Raw genomic sequence first — 13425 nt, 5'->3', positions numbered from 1 at the left:
CTCTGCGTGCACCGCGAGCGGTCTCTTACCCCCTCCCGGGTGGTTTTCATTTTCCCCTCTCGCGCCATGTCGTTCCCCACTCCAGCCACCGGTTGGTGGGGGTGGTCTGAGTTCTATTTATAGAAAGGACGACCTATATATAGACGTCGCGGGCTATGCATAGCCTCACCCTGGCCACCCCGCCGACCGGCGACCTCCCTGCACTGCGAACACGACGGGGGCGAGGGGCTGCGGCCGGTCGAGGTGTACGCGGTGCAGGTTCAATGAAACCAGGCCACCATCCCCTCCGCGGCTGGCGCGGCTCTTACGTGAAAATACAGCACCCATTCAGCCGCTTTTAAGGTACGTTCACACACGACCCCCGCGAACGATGACGCACGCGAGAGGCTGCGACCGGGGGCTGCTCCGACTCCGATGCTCCGGAGGATCCACCGAGGCGCCGAGCGTTGTGCCAGAATGCTTTCCTAGCGTGATAAAAATAATTAACCGATTTCGACGAGGACCGCCAAGTCTCTATTACACCCTCCCACCCTTTCACGAGCGTTTTGATATCGTCTGTGTAACATTTTTATAGTTTTGACGAGGACTGACGAAGGGTAAATTACGAAACGCTCTCTTAGCGTGATAAAAATAATTAACTAATTTCGACGAGAAGTCTCTATTACTTCCTCCCACCCTCTCACGAGCTTTTTAATATCGTCTGCATAACATTTTTGTGGTTTCGACGAGCACTGTCGGAGGGTAGTTTTCGCTTCTTCGTAAGCTACGAAACGCATTCCTGGCATGGTAAAAATAATTAACTGATTTTGACGAGAAGTCTATTACTTTCTACCATCCTTTCACGAGCTTTTTAATATCGTCTGCGTAACATTTTTGTGGTTGAGACGAGTAGTGTCGAGGGGTGGTTTTCGCTTCTTCGTAAATTTCGAAGCTTCTTCGAAGAGTGGTAATTTGACAGTGTTACATCGAGGGATGATTCATAATTTACCAATTTAAATTCACCATTTTGTTTTGAGTCTAAGGGGGTTGCATTCGTTGCAGTTGAAAATAAACTTCTGAATCAATAGTCCGATTTGGTGGCAAAAGGTCCTAATAAATTACAAAATGAGTGTTTTTAACGAACGTTTGTAAATGACATTAATAAAATGCAATTTTTTGACAAGCATATGGTGATTCTTCGAGGCCAATAATTACTCCATGAGATTATTATCTTAACGAATAGAATAATATTTTAATCGTTGCTCCTGTTAAATGTACTTTGACTAGAGTTTCGTTCAGATAAAAGAAAAATTCTTCATTTCGGGATATCGTTAAAGTTGATAAACGAGTATAACACCTGGGTATTTACTCCAGCGATGTTTATCAGACTGCAACGCATAGCCATCCTTTTGTTACGCGAGAAATAGAATAACCAGCGCTCACCGCCTCCGCAGTGTCGACTTTCTTGTTATATAATGCATTATAATTTTTGGCATGTTGGTCTTGGTGTTATTTTCTTCTGCGTCGTAAAGTGTATATAACGATATAACTGTTTTATGTCGGGAGAAACACAAACGTGAAAATTTTCACCGTTTGAAAACCAAGTACGAACAACACAGCCATTTTTTCTTAACGGATTAAAAACTCGGATGGGGTTTCCCTGGTATTCTTGTAGATTCCAAATTGGGTTGTATTCTCTCGAATACATGTATCGAAGTACATGAGTGTTTATCTGGATGTTCGACCGAGGAAATTAGTTTCTTTACAATGTTCATGGCAGTTTTAGACGTAAAAGATTTCATCTACTGTTTTCTAAAATCACTTAACGTTTTGCTTCCACTTCTAATTTCTACGTCACGGATATCGTACTAGATTTTGCACCGGGCATATAAACACGCTTCAATACTTTGTCCAGAGAAATTTTGCTTTCAATATTACATTTATTCGCCGAATAATGCTCCCTATTAATCTTTCACAATAATCGGGGCAGATTTTATGCCATTCTTGCAAGATGTTCCAAAGAATATCGATGGATCTCGGTGAAGGCCATAAATTTTCAATGAAATTTAAGTCGGGGCTTTGTGCTTGCTAATCTAGACTCTGGAATGTCTGAAAATGCAACGGTTTTATTAAAAAATTACATCTTCTTCGAAACAGGAATTTTCTACCCCCTTTGTGGAACGGTATTCTAGACTGTATTTATACATATGCTGATGCACAACACCATTAATAGGATAAATTGCTTCTGTCCCACGAGATGACATACACTCCATATCATGACAGAACATTCATCATATTTTAATGCATGTTTTGCAGGTGTCTTGAGACTTTCACCTTTCCATTTCCGGCGATATTCGATTCATTTTCCTTTCATCTATTCGCATTACACATTCCCATCGATCGATAGTCCAATCCTTGTATATTTTTGCAAAATTTAAGCAGAAACTCTGTATACGCTAACTAAAAATATCTTGAGTCGTAAACCGCAAAAAATAATTAAGGCGATTTATTTATGTCGTTGATCCTGTATTTATGGCTTCAATTTGCGTCGCTTTTAAATTATTTTAGAATTTATACTCTATCGAAAAAGCATAATTTTGCTTTATTACAAGCCTGTAAGTGATTCTTACAACAAAATAAAGTTAAAATCTTGACATCGATCGGATTACCTGCAATTTAAGAGACACTTTTTACGGTGAGGCTGAAACTGTCGTAAAACATACGTTTAAGAGGGGTCGGCGAATATACTTCGAAAACGGTTAGTTATGCCGTTAAAATGATCGAGAAACTTGAATATCTGCAGCGAGGCTCCAGCGATCAATGGGAATAAATGAGCCAGAGGATTGCCAGGTATAAATTTGAGTGTTCGTTTCGTACGAGCGAGTTTAATACCATCATTTTCGTGCCTAATGTACAATTTATCGCGGAACCGCGCTACGAGATTGCCTTCCATTACCTAAGCGCGCGTCAAGGTACATCTACGCGTGAATTAGAACGAACCGAGCGAAATTTTTACGCAACAACAAACCGGTCGAGTCGGAAACGCGTGCTCGAATGTCGCGAAAGTGGCACGCGTTATATTCCGAAAAGGAAACACATTGGTTTATTTACGTAGCGCGTTTTGCATAAAATTTTATTCAAACGGAAACACGGAACGCGCGCCATTTAAAGAGTTTATTTTGTTCGAGTGCACGCGCCGCGTCATAAAATTCACTTTACGCCGTCGTCGAACGCCACAAAATCAATATTGCCTCGTAAAACCGCTAGAAACAATATTCGAGAGCAACACGTAGAATCGTCTGAAAGATACATACATATTCCGGGCGTACTTTACCAAAGGAAGGGATCTTTTTAAAAAACTACTGTGCATGCTTGCACCGATCAATCATACCCCCGTTCCTCGACCATCAACCAAAAAACATCCCACCTCCTATCCAACCGTGCAACAAGTACATTGATTATACTTCCAGAGTGTATAAGTGATTCATAGCGATTACCAGCTGCCGCTGAACTTCAATTACGAAACGGTTCTGTTTTCATAGCGACCAATTCAGAACAGAAAAAATTCTGATTATTTCATTCAGAGTTATTTGAGAGTTTTAAAAAATATATAATAAACCTACTTTGGTGATTTTTGTCATTTTTTACAGAGTCATATATTTTTCCATAGTTAAATTTAAATAATACAAAATAACGTTAAACTATTTATTACAAATCGAAATTCATCTGATCTTAATAGAAACGTACATTCATTTATTTATATCATATCTAACGATTCCAGTTGATCAGCTTTTTAAAATTTTTACATTATAACATTCATAAAATTTTTCTAAAAAGCTTGAGAGATGCTGATATAGCTGATTTATGTTTTGTATTTCGTGTCACACGGTAGCAAACAGAGACAATTAAATGGTATTTGTAATTGTTTAACGCTTATACCAGTTAATTAGAGGCGCAACGATAAATATCCTGTTCCTTGGCGAAAACAAAACAGAATAGTAATGGTTTAATCAAAATCGATTCGGTAGGTTTTGAGTTAACCCCGAAAGTGGACGATCAAACAAACAAACACAAATTCTAAAAATGTGTAATTAGGTTTTGATGCTTTACAGACTATACGACTTAATCGAATTAAGAATTAACTTGTTGGTTTATGATCGTTTGACAAGTTCCTCGAATGGAAACGATGCGATTCTGGAAAAATCTTCGTATGGACTCGTTCGATCTGATTTAATTTCACGATTCGCGGATCTATATTTTAAGATAATCGATTGTTCCAGCAACTGACACGACGAACGAGGAATGAGATAAACATAATAAACGTCGCTCGCTTTCCGATGTACCTTATCTCACGTTCGGCGAGTTTGTCGATATAAATTGAATTTAACGTCGGATTGTCCCGTATTAGATTACTGATATACCTTACCGCAGGCTGCCGGTGTACGCTGTAACCACTTTTGGAAGCGTTTCCAATTCTGCTCTGCCTAAGTCTACGCGATGCGGTTAATCAGGATCACGCGTTGGTGCACGCGCATAATTAGTAGGTAATTGGTACACAGGGAGCTGTGCCGTATACACATCGTCGCGGAGCTCGGTGACATGTTTTGATGCGCGATACGCCGTGGCCTTTCGGAAACAACCGGGGCGAGGCAAATTTTATTTTTTAATCCACGCATCTGTGCTTCTGCACTATATATTTCACAAAATGTCAAACTATAAGCAGTACTCGTTAAAACAAGCGAGAAAGTCTTGATAAACATAGATAAGCATTGTTCAAACATAGGATAAACTTGTAATGAATTTTCTTCGTAAAATCTGACGTTTTATATGCACAATAATAATATAGGTGAATGTATTATGTGCTTTATTCTGTATTGAAAATCTAAATGGAAATCTGATGGAGCCCGGATAAAGATCGGGGGAACTAATTGGGAGAAATGTTTAACGAAATTTCTGTTTCGTCCTTCGTTGTAAGGAAAACGCCATTTCAGCGCACGACACGTGCACACGCTCGACATGTGCATACGTCCACGTGCGCGTGCATTGCAAACTTCGACGTGCAAATACATAATTTAGGGATGCTTGCACAAGACCAGTATCATCTCCATGGTTCTGCAGGTGCATTGTATGCGTTGAACGCGTCGTTTTGGCGACGAGTCGTATATTCGTCCGACACTGTGGCGTAACGTGTGATGACACGAATAAACTATCCACGCCGCGAATTAACGTAGTTGAACAGCGTTGAAATTGAGTTGCGACGCTCGGTGAAAGTAACGACGAAACTTTGTTTTACTGGTTCATTGAAAACTATGGAAAACTAGTACGGATGGATCGTATGTTGTGTTTGCTTGCCGGTGATTCGAATTTAATTATAGGAGATGTTGGTTCAACGCTGAGGCGAAAGTAAACGCTGAATCTTCGCAACGTTGAAATTTCGATGAAAGGGTTAAAATTAAACGCAGCTCTAAGCGTATGTAAAAACGTTTAAATTTTGGATGGTAGATGAAAATTTTATAATTAAAATTGGAGGATTCGATATGGTCAATCTGTGTGGTAAAGATTAATTAAATTTGCAAACAATGTAGGACGCTATCGATCGTTACTAATTCGAGTGATCGATGCGTCGAAAGTTGTCAACTGGCAATAATCACGCTTCGATAGAAGTTCATCGATTACGATATTACAATGTTTAACTACAGTTTAGTAATACATAAATTGTACTCACGGCCTAATCAGCGATTCCTAGTCCATAAATATCCTGGTCCATAGTCCTTCCTCTCGTTCGTGGAATTGATTTTGAGCCGTTGATGCTTCCTACCAGCAGTTTGAGCCACTTTACTTGATTCGACACACTTTTCTTTGATTGACTTCAAACGTGCAAAATCTACCACGTTGTGCCTTTTCTCGAGGCATAAAAGCCTCCATCGGAAACACCAGGTCCTGAAAACGGTGCAATTTGAATAGTTACGAAACCGCAATGCGTATTTTTTGTTGCTAGACGCGAAATCTGTGAGTTTGCAAGATTCGTTACTGTTCTGGTTGTTTCCACATTCGTGGAACACACGCTTGAATGCTCTTTCACTTGTGTACCACACTGACAGATATAGTTTTGTTTGAGGAAGTAACAATACCACGTTCGTGCGACGATGTTGTTTCCGGAACTACGACGCGCCTAATTTCCATTGCGAATCATTTCCATACAATGTCTACGCTCACCTGTCATTTCACGATATTTGTACGAACTGTTTTAGAAATCTATTGTCAAGTTAGTCGGCTTCGCGGGGATAAAAAAAACAAAAGGAAATTGAAAAATCCCATTTTCCTCGAATAGAAACAAAGAAATTCTATTTAAAAAAATTCCATCACATTTTGCAACCGTTTCTTTTCATTAGCGATTATTAAAATCCCCTACGCGTTCATTGTTCGTTATAGAATCCACCTCCATGTTTTATGGTTGGAGCAACAAAAGAGAGTTTAAAAGCATCTCCAACTTTCCCCTATTCATGTTTCCTTATTTCGTTCGATTTTAATTCTATTTTCGTCGTTTCAAATTATTCATTGCTTGATATTAGAATCGAATAGATTTTTTAAATTATTCCTGAGTAAACTTCGGCCGTTTTATTACGTTCGCTTCTGAAATGTATGACCTCTTTCTCGATAAACGACAACAGAAAAATGCATTCGTGTGTAACGAGCTTTTATTCGCGGTTGTTCCAGTTGGTAAAAATAGTTTTTACTAAATATTGCTTCATCCTGGAGTACGATTGTTTTCCTTTTTCTCTGTGTAGGTGTTCCCGCAGGAAACAACGAATCAAAAATAAAGAAAACAATTTTTCTCGTATCGAATCACCCCCTTAATGGTTGCACCATCGATATTGGAACTATATATTTTGGTCGTCCTAAATAGACGTAATAGTTTAAAGAGATAATTCTACTTTAATGGGGGTTTCCCGCAATTTGTGGCTAGTCACATTTTCGCAACCGTCGCTTGGTGGATTTTGTATCGATTTATCTATACACTAAATTGTTTGCGAGTTTCAACGTAACTTGTTTACAATAATTTTATTACAGATTATTATTATTTGTTCTCCTATTTGCGAGTTCACACAAGCACACATTCTTTTTTAGTTTATTGCATGCTGTAAACGTTTGACTATGCTAGAAATGAATTTCGTCAAACAATAACGTAGAAAAACACTCCCACGCTTTCATTAATCGCATATTTCGGTTCTTCCTTTGATATTTTCCAAACATTGCAATCCAGTATAATATAGATTCTCTGCGTCAGAGTTGTCCAAGGTACAGTACGCGTACCACGTGAGAAATGTGTTCGGTGGTATGTACATCAAGTGAGCCAAATAACACAGACTGGTACATGGACGAAAAACTCTGGAAAGCTCTCTGTTCTGCGCCATTTAACCGTGAAAATCTATCCAATAGTTTGAAACAATTGTGTAAATAAATATTCCTAAAAAGTTCCAGATTAATGTATCGCTTTTGTTCTTTAAGGACAAAGTATATGGCGGTCGTCAGTATTTGCCTGCGATTTACTTCATTTACACTAAGCGACACAAATGTTTCTGGATAATTATTCTTCTAGTCATCCCGTAGAGAGAGAGAAATATCCCTTGAAAATGAAATAAATGCTTTTGTTGGATACTTCTACCTCCGTAGCTCATTGTGCTCTGCTCTACCCCATTATGCTTTAATTCTATGTTATTTAAAATTCATCTTTGTTTTCCCTCTCTAAAGCGAAGCCGGTAAAGCAACTGTCCGAGAACTTTCGCACGCCACTGTATATGTGGATTTAAATGAGTCACTTTGCCACTGTAACAGCTTTCTTTCAACGCCCCGGGCTTTATATCCGGATGTAGAAATTTCGTAGTCTGCTTAGACAATTTTATAATTAATTTTGAGAGACTTAATTAATTCCTCTTGCTCTATCCTTTGGCAAGAATTTTTAGGCGAAAGCTAATAGATTCAAAATTGAAACATAATGATTTTGAAGTATCTTAAAATTGTAAAATGTCAGGAGAAAAAAATAGAAATGTATAAAAAAACTGGACTGCCTGTTGGAGAGTATTTTGTAAAATATCATTACGAAGAAGTAAATCGTAAAATATATTTAGTATTTTTAGCGTGTTATTGAATAAAAAAAATTTTAGAATGACAAGCTGTACGATAAAGTATGTAGCTGGAAGCCTGCAGAGAGTCTGGAATGAAACATAGAAAACAATTCGGGCCGCAAAGGGTTAATAAACTATGTTCTCTGTCCGAACAACGAGTCGCAGATTCCTGTAATCGTAGGTTGTAATTTTCAGGAATTGGTTGCGGCTGTTCCCCTAGTTCGCCGTCCAATGGTGGCGGTTTATGACATTGCCTGCTTCGGCAGGTCCAGGCTGCATGCGTCGTGTTTGCAATGATAGTTAGCAAGCAATTTTAGGCTATCGCTTTCTCCCCAATTTACCTGGTCTTGCGGCGTAACATATCTACTGCCATTACTATTAATTACATCCTGTTACAGCGCGATTATCTTTGCTGTCGAACAATATGCATATGTCAGGAGATCGGATTTAATTACAAAGCAGAATATGGTTCGTGTTTGTTGCACAGTACGTTCAAATTCGACGATCCACGATGACAAGATTAATTAACAAATATCCATATTATATTACAATTTATACGAGTCCCCATTCCATAAAGATTTATGCTTTATTTTAAATTCGATGGAGATTATTTCGGTTAGAAAAATGTATATTAAGCTCGTAAATTAGAGTCCAAAACGGTGATTCCGTTTGGAACGATTTAATAAATTATTTGATATCTCCTCATCATCGTCGGTTGTTCCTCTTAGAGTTATAGATCGTGTATATCGACGGTTCCGGTTCGATAGATGGAGAACACAGTAACGATAAAACCTCGGGAAGCAATTTATGTTTTATGAGCTGATGTTTTTGCATCCTGTTCCATGGATTTATGTTTCATATAAACGGACCTGAAGTTCCCATAGTCCTGTTAAATATAACATCGTTCTATATGCTTCCGGCTAGGTTTTCGAGCATGAAATTCTCTGTGATGCTTATAAAATTTATTTTTCCGATACATCTTACCCTAATAAACAGATAAGATTCGTGCAACGAAAACAACTCGGTCCCTTAATAACTATTCAAGCTACTACACAAAAAATGCACATTCAAAATGCAATCATTACTTAAAATTCGTGCACAAAGTTAGAGTTACGTGTTCGTTCGAGCAATTTTCTGAGCTCTCGTACGAACAAGTCTACTATCAGCACTTTTAATCATTGGTCAAACTCTAAATTAAAACAATTAATTTTCACGGTTCAATATCATGATTCAGTCTTTAGAACGCTGACTTTGGAGATAACGAGAAGAAACGTTTGATTTCGGCCACGAAGCGGTCGATCGTTGCTCTCTTATAGCACGTGCCACTTCCGCTTCCGCTTTGTCGGGGGTCCCGAACGCGAAACTCGCTCGCCACACACAATCGCTCTGTTTGCACCGCGTCGTTTCTGGTATCTCCTTTAACGAATTTACAATTATCCGTTGACCGTCGTAAACAAGTGGTACAAAGGGCAATCAGTTAATTTTTCAGAGCTATTTCCGGCGTCGTGTCGGCGAGAAATCGAGTCACGGACGCGCCTGGTCCAGTCAATTTTCTGGCTCGCCGAAAGGGAGTCAATTTATTCCACGGTCGACGGAGACAGAAACCAAAAAAAAAAAGAAGAGGAGAAAAAACAAATCAAACTATTCGTGTTCGGCCGATATTTTCAAACAAGATTAGGCGGCAAACTGTTCGTTAGCAAGATTTCGTTAACGAAGGCGACGATGCGCATTGAGGTGATACACACCTACGCGGAGAAAAACGCACGCACACAGTAAACGAGCGTCCCGACGACTACGAGCCTCACGGGCATACGCGCTGAGTTAATTCCGCGAGCGACGATCGATAGCGGGCTTGAGACCGTTTAATTACGAGGGACAACGTTGTCGTTCGTCTCTCTTCCGACGATCGTTCCATCACGATTTCGCGCTTGCACCTTGCAAATCACCGGAGCCCCCTTCATCGTTCGAACGACGCGTGCAAGTAGATTCGGACGATCATAGATCAGACGGTGCCCTCCACCGAATGGATCCGCGGGATCGTCGACGGAACATTCATCTCCAAGACGAGCTTGTCGTCCCTTAAACACCGAGTGATTTATTGCGCGATATTCCGAGTGTCCGTGTGCTTTCACGGGTCCATACTATCGCGTTCTTTTAGGTAGCTGACGGAGGAAAGCATACAATGTACGAGAGGTGTACCACGAGTGATGGGAATTTTATGTTCGCGGAAAAGCGAACGAAAAGTTAAATTGGTAATTGCGTGGTGGTCAGAGTTGAAGCTCGGAGGTCGGTGGAGTTATAGTATGAAATTGTATCGAGGCCAATCTATCTGAAAGTTTAGTGAAAATAATTTTGCAACATTGATGTTACGTTTGGAAGATTCTAGATTCCCTGTGAAGGTGTTTAAGAATTATTTATGCTCGAGAGAATATGTTAAGTGGTGTTTGAGACTAGATAGATGGGCACTGATTTAACGAAGCAGTATTGCAATCCAGAATAACAGAACTAAACTAGTGGAAAGAGAAGTTAAAATAGACGGACGAATATTGCACGAGATGGTAGAAGTTCAGGAAAAGATGCGACAACGTCGTACAGACGCCGAAAATAATAGCATGACTTTTGTAAAAGGAAACGTGGCCTTTATAAAAGAAGTCAAGGGACATATTTTTCAACGGAATCAGAGAATTACAAGACTGAAATGATAAACTGGTACGAGAACCTAAGAGAGAATTTTATTATCATTGTATATAATAAAAGTTTGCAAAACACTGATAAGAGCACGAGGTGGGTACATAGATAACAAAAATATTATTGTAGTCCTTAATAAGATATTTAATGTATTATTTGTTGAATCGTACTCCTGCGCGATACAAAACAATATCGGTATATCTAGTGGAATTCATCGATGGTTTCACAATGCTCTCCAAATATTTGTTGCAATTATCATCGTAATAATTTTGATCGAGTGCACTCAAATCTAAATGTAAACGATTCACGGATTGAAAGACGAAATTTTTGTTTACCAATTTCAGCCACCTAAATTATAATTCACAGACTTTGCATAATTATGCGCTAATTAGCACTGATGTAATTGATATCGATTGAATCGACGACGCGATGCTCGTTGAATTTCGATGTGAAATTGCAATTGAAAGTAATATAAACTGGGGAGCATATTGCGTGTCGTTTTCGCGACATTCTCAATTGCATTAACCCCCGTTGGTAATAAATCACGATGCTGCCATTTATCACGTTAGCGCGTTCCATAATTAGCTGTTGGGCCTGCGTTAAAGTAATTAATATTAATTTTCCTCGTTACGCTCTGAATATCAATTTCTGAATTGCATAAGAATCGATAGGGACGTCTGTTACATTATTATACCGTACCTTTGATATTTTATACGATTTTTGAACGCTTTTTTTTGCAAATACCCGGTAACGATAAAATTAAAATGAAAATCGTGTTTCATAGAGTTCGGAACCCGTCACTTTTGTTCCTGTTTAATAATTCATCTTCGCTCTGTCTCCCGTTCCTTTCGCGCGGAAAAACAAACAGTAAATCACTGGTCGACGGTTAATTAGTCATCGTACAAACAATACATTGATTTTAATTATTACGCCTCGTTGAACGAGTTTCCGCGTTCAAATTATTAGCGGGTAGAAATGTTTACGCGCGCTTGCAGCACAGAAAAATTATAATGAGATATCACGCGCGGTGTTTCGTCGTTTCCGCGTGCATCTCGTAACACACGGCCCCGGTGTTCTTTAATTAGAAACTAACGAAACGGTAAAGTAATTAAATCCGATCGTGTTTGCTATTCCCCAACCATTCGGCTTCGATTTTGATAGAATATTCAAACAACCTTCTGTTTTCCATACGAGTGACAGAATAATCGATCGTTCGCTATTTGCGTTAACATTTTATAATATTTGGTCACGGTCAATCATGTCGTGTACATTCACGAAATGTTTTCGCAAAATACTAATTATACTTACTGATTGGTAGACTTTAACACACTCTGTTGCGTATTCATCTACGGAACGATGCATTTCCAGAATTCGTGGAAATTATTTGTAATACAAGTATCAGGTCAGTTTATTACTATTATATTAACAAACATTCTCGGAACCCACATCAAATTGATATTAAACAAAAATTCTACGTTAGTAAAGAAGATTGAAATTAGAAAATTTACGTAATAAAAATTATCTAAATAATATTATGATGCCTGTAAATGTACACAATTGCTCGCAATTTTCAATGACAATGTGAATTTCAATTAAGATAAATTTTAAATTTGTTTAACGATAGCTCGAAATGATGAAAATCTGTAAGCTATTATATTATATACGTGAAGTTTGGACGCGTAAATCAATAAATGATAATTCATAATACACATGGGTACAAATCAACTCTTCGATGCGTATGTTTTAAAACTATATTAAAATTTAATAAATTTATCGAATAAAATTGAAATAAAACAATTCTGCGTTATAATTGATCTCTTAATTAGAAATTTTTTGATAAATTAACGTACGAGTGTACAAAGCCTTTTCGGTCTTCAAAGTTATACTTTTGCCAATTTTAACCACGAATACACTTGTTGACATTTGGTCAAAGAAATAGTTATTATCGAGGCTTCAAGAACTTTGAAAATTATTTGTTCGTACAGACTGGAGAACCCTCGAAGAAACTAAGCTAAACTCGAAGAAGTAATAAAATAAACTCTTCGTGGGTGGGACGGCAGTAGTAAGACTCTGGAAATTTGATAAGCTGACGATTCGTGTTTTTCTTTTGTTGAAACTTGGAAACAATGTTTCAATGCCGACTTGAAACATAAATCCGCCTATTCAGTGGACCTCTCCGCTGTAGATTACGAACCATTTAAAAGTCCGAACAATTATCTCAAAGAAAAGCGACGGACAAAAAAAGTGTAAAAAATACATTCAACGAACTTACCGAATCCAACAAGGGACGTGTCTTTGAATCGGAGATTTAACTGCTTATTTTATTAACTGCATTTGTTGGAGCAAGTACATAAAAATTTAGAAGGCCATCGGGACTAGTAAAGAATTATTTAAATAATAAATACGTCTTGGAACAATGCTTTTAGAATTTGAATCTTTTTACTTTTAAATAATTACTACATAATGTTATAAAATTTTAGAAATTTTTGGCATTTCAAAGTTTTATACAGGGTACTCGGTCACCCCTGGGAAAAATTTTAATGGGAGATTCTAGAGGCCAAAATAATTGATTGAGGCTTCGTTAAAAAATTATTAAAAAATTAAATTAAAAAATTTCAAATCGTTCTGAAAA

General features: G+C 38.2%; 1 protein-coding gene and 1 long non-coding RNA gene across 6 annotated transcripts in view; one reads left to right on the top strand and one right to left on the bottom strand.

Annotated features, from left to right (window-relative positions):
• Positions 1 to 13425, bottom strand: part of LOC143345579 (uncharacterized) — a 191851-nt gene that overhangs the window by 121897 nt on the left and 56529 nt on the right. The window contains exon 6 of the long non-coding RNA XR_013080282.1: positions 5705 to 5919. This is a non-coding gene — a long non-coding RNA (uncharacterized LOC143345579). The remainder of the gene's footprint in view (positions 1 to 5704; positions 5920 to 13425) is intronic.
• The window catches only part of Task6 (TWIK-related acid-sensitive K[+] channel 6), a 175254-nt gene that overhangs the window by 108170 nt on the left and 53659 nt on the right, over positions 1 to 13425 (top strand). The gene's annotated exons all lie outside the window — the stretch shown is intronic.

This window comes from Colletes latitarsis, chromosome 9, assembly GCF_051014445.1.
Source record: "Colletes latitarsis isolate SP2378_abdomen chromosome 9, iyColLati1, whole genome shotgun sequence".
Lineage (NCBI taxonomy): Eukaryota > Metazoa > Arthropoda > Insecta > Hymenoptera > Colletidae > Colletes > Colletes latitarsis.
The sequence above is the reverse complement of the archived record's forward strand: the minus strand, read 5'-3'. Positions and strand labels throughout refer to the sequence as shown.